Genomic DNA, 8659 nt, shown 5'->3' with positions numbered 1-8659 from the left:
TCTCTGTTCGCCCCTCCGTGGACGATACCATTATTGAGAGGGAATTGAGAAGAGAAAGTACCAATGTCGCGATCGAGATGGGGGAGGAAGCTGAACCTGCTCGCTCCGTCCTAATTATTTACAGTCCTATTTCTCACTTTATTGGGTCTGAAAGAGTTTGAGGTTAGGAACCGAAAGAGGATAGAACTTATAAACACAAACTATTTGGTTAGAAACGGCCTATCTTCCCCTAAAATTTCGAATGGTATGCCCTAGTTCGCTCCGCTTGGACTACCGCTTGAGCCGCCTGGGGGCGTCAGGAATCGCCGAGCTCGGCAGCGCAAAGTCGTGACGAGCTCAGGTGCTTGATCGCCTCCCCGTTTGTTATAACTGCCTTGCCAAGTAAAAAATAGACTACAAGGTGACACTGGAACACGCGCGTGTATCAAAACGAAATCGCACACAGACCGGATACTAAGATGAGGTGCGATGGGGTGTAGAGCTTCAGTTTTCAGTGCTATCATACCTTACATCATCTGATTTAATTCTCACAACAGGTAGATGAAATGTTATCCCCACGTTACTGAGAAGGCAGAATTCGCCTGCTTTAGGTCGCACAGCTAGTAAATGGACAACGTGGAATTTGAATCCTAGTAATCAGATACCACTGCCTGTGGGTTTAACCATTACACTGTACTGCCTAGAGGGAGCTAGAGCTCTGGAGTGTGAGACAAAACTGAATGTTTAAAGAGCACACAAAAACATTTTTCCCCCGAGGGCAAGATGACATCCGAGGCAAACCATAAGTGGTGAGCAAGAGTTGACCAAGTGAAGTGGGGAAAAGTGCTTTGGATTAGTTGCAAAACAAGTTATTCAATATGTTCCAAGTTTACCTGAGGGGAGGGGGTGGTGGGTGAATGCAGTAAATGAGGCCAGAAAAGTAGCTGAGACCTTGTAAAGTACCTGAGAGTCTGTTATTGTGAAGACAGTGGGAACTCCTTATCGGAGGAATTTAAAAGATCAGATTTGCATTTTCAGGCCTCAGTACCAAGAACATACAAAAATGAGAAATGCCTAAAAACAGGGAGACCAATTAGGTGGTCAGTGCAATCATTCTGGTAAGAGATCGTAGCAGCATGAACTTAGGTTGCGGCTGTGGAGATAGAGGTAAGTGAAGAGATCCCTGAGATACTTAGGTTGTAGACTGGGCCAGACCTGGTGAACAATTTGGGTGGGAGAAGCTAGCAAAGAGAAATCTGGGGCGAATTCTGGGTTTCCCACTTAGACAAGTGGAAGGTGGTGTGTCATTCACTGTGATAGAGGACAAGAGGAGGAGCAGGCTGGGGTGGAGGTGAAGCAATATGTCCAGAATTAATGCCTTCGGTTCAGGAAAAAAGCATGAGGTCATCTCTCTTCATTATACCAGCAATAATTGTGCCTTCAGCTCTCTAGATTTAGAGGGTCACAGAGCTCTCTAGACAGGTCAAAACAAGCAAGACTAAAGGAATAAAAATTCTTTCATGACTAAAAACAATTTAGCTGTTCAGCTTATATATTGAGGAAGGCGACCCAGTAGAGGAGATAGGCATGTACGATAGCAGGAAAGAATTGGGTTAGTGGGAGGAGAGACTCTAGACTGTTCTTTTAATTTTTAGAATTGAGATTTTTTTTAAGGACAAGAACACAAAATATTGCTCATCATTGACTCCTTGAGTTTGTACCACCATTCATCCATTCATTCAATCATTCATTCATTCACGAATTCTTCACTCAACTGCCATCTCCTGAGGTCTACTAGGTGTCAGGCCCTGGAAGGCCCTGGAGATAAATAGGAAGCACCACAATCTCTCTTCTCCAGAAACTGCAATCTCATAACAGGGACAGTATAAATCTGTGATTCCAATTGACTACTAAACATGCTATTTTGGAGGATGCAAAGGGTGCTCCAAAAACACTGAGGAAGATCATCTAGCCCATGCAAAGAGTGAACTGGGTATTAAGGAAGGCTTCCTGCAGGACATGCCTCCTAAACCGAGCTTTGAAGAAAAAACAGGAATGAGCCAGGGTGTGTATATCAGGAACAGCATGCTCCAGGGTGTTAGAGCTGTATTTGTGAAGACTAGGAGAGAGCGAAATTCTAGGAATTGTAAGTAGTTTAGTCTGGCTGGTCTGTGGAGTTGCAGGAGTGTGAAGTGGTAATAAATGTAGTAAAAGAAGTAGACAGATCTGCAGCTTGAAGGGCCTTGGTGTGCCTTGTGGAGGAGTTTGGATATTAAATTTAAAACCATGGGGAATATCTGAGGAATCTGATCAAAGGAGTGACTTTTAGTTTTCTATATGCACTATCTCTTTTAATCTGGATGCTCTATGAAATAGGTACTGCTGTGAAGCACATTTTGTAAATGAGAACACTGAAGCTCAAGATGAAATTCTCTATCAAACCCAAGCCTTTGGACCAAGCCAAGTGTTCTTTTTACAGTATCCCTGGTCTCCCAAACTCGAAACAGGTCTCCTCTCAGGTCTTCGCTGCTCTGGAGTTTTATTCCAAGGATCCTGCTCTGCCGCAAAGGGACTCACACATTGACTCCTGTGCCCTCCTGCCTTCCAGGTTTTTGCCTGGGCATGATTATCTGCAAGAGACTTCACTGTTATTCTTCACGCTACAAAATCCTGCTCCTTCTACCTCCACTATCCTGTCTCAGTCTGTATATTTAGGGAAAACAGCAGGTACATTTTACATATCAGATTTAGCAGAATGTATCTGCAAAGATCTTGGTACTGGGCCTCTTTGCCCCTGATCCATCATTCCTCAAGTCCTCACATGGGGAGCTGATCCCTGCAGGTTGCATTTCAGTTTCAGAGATTCCTTCAGACAGTAGCTTACAACTGAAATCAGCCAATGGATGTTCTGGTGGGAAATTAGATGGTAGAAAAAAGAGAGAAACAAGGGGTATTTCTTCCCATCCCTCTCTTCTGTGGTGGTGGTAGTGGGAGGTGTCTCAGGCAGCTGCTGTCTCCTCCAGAGCTCCAGTTTCCATGAGTTACCCTGGCTCCTGGGCTCCAGGAACCCCACTCCTCCCTTTATTTCTCCAGCCTATGGCTGGTAGAGTCTTCTGGCTATTGTTTAAAAAAAGAAAGAAAGAAAGGAAGGAAGGGAGGAAGGAAGGAAGGAATAACAGGCCCAGAGTCACTTTTGCTAAGCCATGTCACCAAACCAAACTTAATAACTAACCTAATTGCAGTTTCAGCCTCTCCCAGGAGTGGAATTTTAAACCAATACATTTGAAATTTCCTGATCCAAGCTAGTAAAGTAATCTGCCTGATAAAGAGCCCTGCCTTTCCCTAAGGGAAGACGTCTATGCCTGAAATAATTCACTCTTAATTTAGGTCCACCCTCTTTCTTCCTATAAAAAGGTTTGTACAATTCATTGGAGTGCTCTCCTGGTGATTCATGAATTGCTTAATAAAACCAATTAGATCTTTAAAATTAACTCAGTTAAATTTTTTTCTTTAACTCTATTGACAGATAATTTCTTAGTTGCCTTCATTCCATTTGGCTTCCCAACACTTCCACCCCCAGTATAGGGCCTTGTAGGACCCCTGTAAGGACTGTGAGTGGACTTAAAGTGAGAAGGAAAGCCATTAAAAGGAGCCACTTAGTAGAAGTCTTGCAGGAACTGGCCCGGTTTTTATCAGGATTTCTCTGGCTGCTATCTTGGGAATAGACTACAGGGGGCAAAAGAGGAAGGAGGGAAAGGTCATCGCACCCACCAGAGTAAAAATCAGATAATGATCTTTTGCCTCTTTTGAAATTCTGTGGAACTCAAAGTTATACCACAAATTTCAAAGCTTGCCTACCTAATTAGAGGCCAATTTATTCTCTAGTTGGATTGCATAGTCCATCTCTGAACCCCTCAGTGCCTCAAATAGTGCCTGAAATAAAGGACGCTAAAAAAAGGGGAAGATCTTGTTTTTAATGAATAAATGAATAAAGTTTTTAAATGGCACGACTTGTCCCTCTCACTTGTCTGTAAACCCCTGAAGCTCAAAAACCTTATCTAGGCCTTTCTTATGTCTCCCAAGTGTTCACTGAGTGTTTGTTGAAAGAGTGACAGCCTGCTTTGTGCCAGGTGCTATAGGCAGCAGTAGCCATCATCACCACCCTACCACCCCCGCCCACCTCAGAGGCGTCCCTGGAGCCCCGCTCCTCCAGCCTTCCTAGAGAGCAAGCCTTCTGCGAAGATTACCCTGAGGTTCCACTTTGGCAGAGGAAGGCTCCTTGTAAATGACCAGTCTACCCTGTCCTCTGGACAGTGGCAGGCACTTCCTGTTTGGGGTGGAAAGGAACCAGACAATTTCCTGTTAGCAGGTCTTTTGAGCACAGCAGCAGATGCCGATCAGGTCCTGGCCCAGCCTTTCAGGTCAGATGCCTGGCAGTTAGATAGCCTTTATGTGGAAGGGAAGTGGGGCACAGCGCCAAACTGGCCAGGCTTTTATTGTGCTCCTTGCAAGTCCCCTGGGTCCTGGTGTGAGTAAAAAACAAACCAGAAGAGGCTGACGCCCAGCAAACCGTGATGAGGGTTAGGGGAGCCAAAGAGCACACTGCCTGGCAAAGAGGTGCTCATGTAATTGTCCTGGGGCAGGCTTGTGTATGTTGTCTGGATGTGAGCACACTCAAATGTGAACCTGTGTAAAGAATATATGTGTGAATGCTTGTGTCTGTGCATCCACTATCTAGCACTTGATAAAATTTAACACTTAATAATTGTCAAGCTTGCTCCCCACAGCAAATTGGAATACTAGAAAAGGCAGGAGTTATTGTTGCCCCATTTTAAAATGGCAGAAACTCAGAGTGGTTAGTTGACTTGCAATTTTTAAGAGAATGTGAAAAAAATCTAGATTCAAACCCAGGTCTGTCTTGTTCCTTTTTTTTTTTTTTTTTTTTTTTTTTTGCTTTTTCCACTTCCATATGAGCGTGTGCATTTAAGCATATGTACAAGGGGGTAGATAGGGAGATATACTTGTGAATATGACCCAGACTGATAAGCCCGCATCCATATGTGCTAGAGAGAGGAAATTTCTCTTCTAGAGGCAGAAGCAATTGTTAGAAAGTCAGGGCTTCTAGATTGAATCACAGCTAAAAATGTACAGAGCTTATGGTGAATAACGAATACAAATTATCACACCTAAAGTTCTCACAACTTTGTGGAAAGCCTCCTTTCAGCTCTTCCAAGCTAATCTCATGTCCTCATTATTTCTCTTCTCATTCCCATTATTGTGGTTTTTGGAGGTTGATCATTCTATTAGTACCTTTCTCCAGAGCCCAGAATTCCTTCTGATAAAATCTGCTTTGTGTTATGCACACTTCCTGGGAAGGAGGAAAGGGGAGAGACAAAGCTGATTGTTCCTCATATTATGAAAAGAGAAACTGAGGCCCAGAGGGGCCTTGTCCAGGTGCACACATCCCGCCTGATTCAAGGGCTCCTGGTCAAGAAGATAACTCACTGGCTAGCTGTTACCTTCTGTCAGAGAAGGAATGGCCCAGGCAGCTGCCAGCCAGTGCAGGCGACATGCCCAAGCCCCGACATGAGTTCCACAGAAGTCCTGTCCACTCCTGAATGGATGAGGTGCAATGTGGATCTGACCCAAGTCCAATACAGGAGGGAGAGGAAGCAGCTCTCTTTGAAGAGGAGGTATGGAGAGGACTGCCAGCCCAGCTGGGTCAGGAACCTGCCCAGTCAAGATAGAGAGGGAAGAAAAGAGCCAGACCCTTGGAAAACCTAGTGCTTTCTTCCTCTTGAACGTTGGTATCTAGTATTTAGTGACTAAGTAGATCTGAAGTAGGGCTCTGGAATTTGAATTTTAATATGTACCTCCACATTAAATTTGACTTGAGGTGAGATAGTATAGTGTTTAAGGGCCCAAGATCTGTACGTACACTCCAGGTTTGAACCCTGGCTCCATTACTAGATTTGTGACTTTGGACAAGTAATACCTCTCTGTGCCTCAGTTTCCTCATCTTTATGATGCAATAAGGATGCTTATAATAGTAGCTTTCTCATATGGAAGCTGCAAAGATTCAGTGACATAATTTATGTAAAACACATAGCACATATATGGCACATGTTAACTTCTCAACAAGTATTTACCATTATTACTGTTCTAACATCTTATTCCCATCCCTACCCCTACTTCCACCAGAGGAAGGATTAATGGTATTGGATGAATATCGCAATTTGTCACCACAGTATTGTTTTAGATGTGGGTGATCTTCGAACTGAGCTTTGAGAATCCCTTCTCCAAAGCCATTCTCCTCCCATCACTCTTCTAATAGCCTGGCTATGGACTGAGCTTCTTCCAATAAACTACCCAGCCTTTCTCATCTTCCTTTCCTCCTTGATCCCTCTCTCACATAGCAAGCTGCCTTCCTTCTTCTTCCCATCGAAAGTTATTTGGCTTAGGATGTGTCCTGGAAAATAAAAACAAGCAGCAAGTCAGTTGTAGAGCTCTATAGGTACCTGTGTTCCTGAGAAGATCACAGAATTTGGTGCTCGGAGATTTATGACTAAGCTTCAGAAGAAGAAGGGAATGAAGCTTCTGTTACCCAGGTTCTAATCATGGAAACATGCTGACTTCCTGAGAAACAAAGACATTCCATGTAAAGCATAGTTGAAGTTCAATGGTGAGTGTGTAAGTGAAGGAAGCTCTGTTCTGCGCAAATTCTTGCAGGCACTTGCAAGTCTGGGTGGCATATCCAAGTGACCATAAGCAGAGGTGGAGTGGGGAGAGGTAAGGTTGAGATGAAACAATCCAACAAAGGGCTCAAAAGAAAAGCAAAGGAAATCAACTTTCAAACAGCAATGGTACTAGTTTTTGACATCCAGGGACCAGGGTTTGCCTGGGATGCAGAGAAAGACAGTATCAGCTCTCTGGGTGGTTGAGCCTGTCTCTTCCCAGTCACTCAGCCCTCCAGAGAACTACTGCTTCCTGCCTTCCCCTCTCCTCCCAATGTAGCTGAAATGGAGAACCCTTGGGGTGTGCTGGAGGAAGGAATGGAGAAATTCTTCCTGAGGAAAAAATTGACAACTCTAGGTTTGACTCCAGCTTGGTCCACGGTGTCCCTACCAACTGGTACTCCTCAGAATTCTCTGCCCCAAACCAGTTATATTTGGCCTATCGAAATCTAACTATTACTCAAAGGCACTATATACCGTGTCATACCTGCAACCTTCTGACATGCTCCCAAACACACACACACACACACACACACACACACACACACACACACGGTTGCCTGATTAAATAGAGGATGCCAAGTTAAGCTTGAATTTCAGATTAATGATGAATAATTTTTTAGTCTATAGACATGTCCCAAGTATTGCATTGGCACATACTTATTCTAAAAAATTACTCATTGTTAATTTGATACTCAAGTTTAACTAGACATCCTGTATTTTTTTTTTTTTGACATCTTGGATTTTGTTTGCTAAATCGAGCAACACTACCCACTCCCCTTCAGCATCTCCTTCTTCCAGGCTCTCCACAAGACTTTGCTTGAACCTTTAGCTGTGTCACAGTCTGTTCTGTCCTTTGCTGAGAATCTTTTTCAAATAGAATCTATGTCCAAATAGACTGAAAGCTCTCAAAGGGCAAGGCGCAGGCCTTGGCCACAATCTCTGGGGCTTCATTCTGGACAAGGAGGGATGTGCCATTGAAAGATCCTTTTTTTCTTTATAGCTGCTTCTAATTGGTTTCTGTTTCTAATTGGTTCGCTCAGGCTGAATGACCCCTTTCCATTGGTTGTTTGGGAGGTGGGTGGGGCCTACTGCAATTACTTCACCCACAAGGAACGCCTCTTTCCAAGAAGGCTGGCTAATCAAAGAAGGGCCTTTAAAAATTCTGCACCAGAACATCCCCTTTTTCTAAACAACACAAAAGCATTATGTGCTACTAAACCTTCTGAGGCTCTAAGCCTTAGGATAAAAACACCACATTACATCTGCTTAGCACTTTATAGATTCAAAATTACTTTTACAGTACATCGACTCTTCTAATCCACACAACCCCCAGAGGAGGGTATCCCTGTGCCATTTGCATTTTACAGATTAGCAAATTGAGACTAGTAGAGAGACAACAACCTGCTGGCAGTTACTAAAGCAGATAATGAAAACAGTTTACTTTTGCTCAGTGTGAGTTTAGCTAAAGCTTTCACGTAAATCCTTTCCCCCACACCTTGACTACGGCTGTGTGGAATATATAAAGCCAGGCACTTTACACTCGTTTGTCTTTTAATCTATATGCAACAATAGGAACTAAATGTCATTTGCTCTCATTTTATTGATGAGGAAACTGACGCTCACAGTAGTTAAATCCTTTGCCAAAGGTCACAAAGCTTGCAGGCTTCCATTTATTAAATGTGTACTTCATAGCTTTGTGCAGTGGCAATATCATAGCCAATGAGGTTTATCCAAGGCATGATTATTGCTAATTAAATGTGGACTTCATAATGCCAAGCATGATGCTGAGTCACTCACTTACAGGCATTATTCTCTCATTAAATGCTCCTTACAATGATTTAATGTTGGTATTCTTATTATCTCCAGTTACTGATGAGAAAAATTGGTTCAGAGACGGTGAGTGACTTCTCCAAGACCACACAGCCAGCAGGTAGAGGTAGGAT

The 8659-nt window shown here is 43.5% G+C and overlaps 1 pseudogene; it reads left to right on the top strand.

The window, feature by feature from the left end:
* Positions 1-8406: 8406 nt before the first annotated feature.
* On the top strand, positions 8407-8594 carry LOC118604379 (annotated as a pseudogene).
* Positions 8595-8659: the final 65 nt, after the last annotated feature.

The sequence above is a fragment of the Rousettus aegyptiacus genome, unplaced genomic scaffold (assembly GCF_014176215.1).
Source record: "Rousettus aegyptiacus isolate mRouAeg1 unplaced genomic scaffold, mRouAeg1.p scaffold_m13_p_6, whole genome shotgun sequence".
Lineage (NCBI taxonomy): Eukaryota > Metazoa > Chordata > Mammalia > Chiroptera > Pteropodidae > Rousettus > Rousettus aegyptiacus.
The sequence above is the reverse complement of the archived record's forward strand: the minus strand, read 5'-3'. Positions and strand labels throughout refer to the sequence as shown.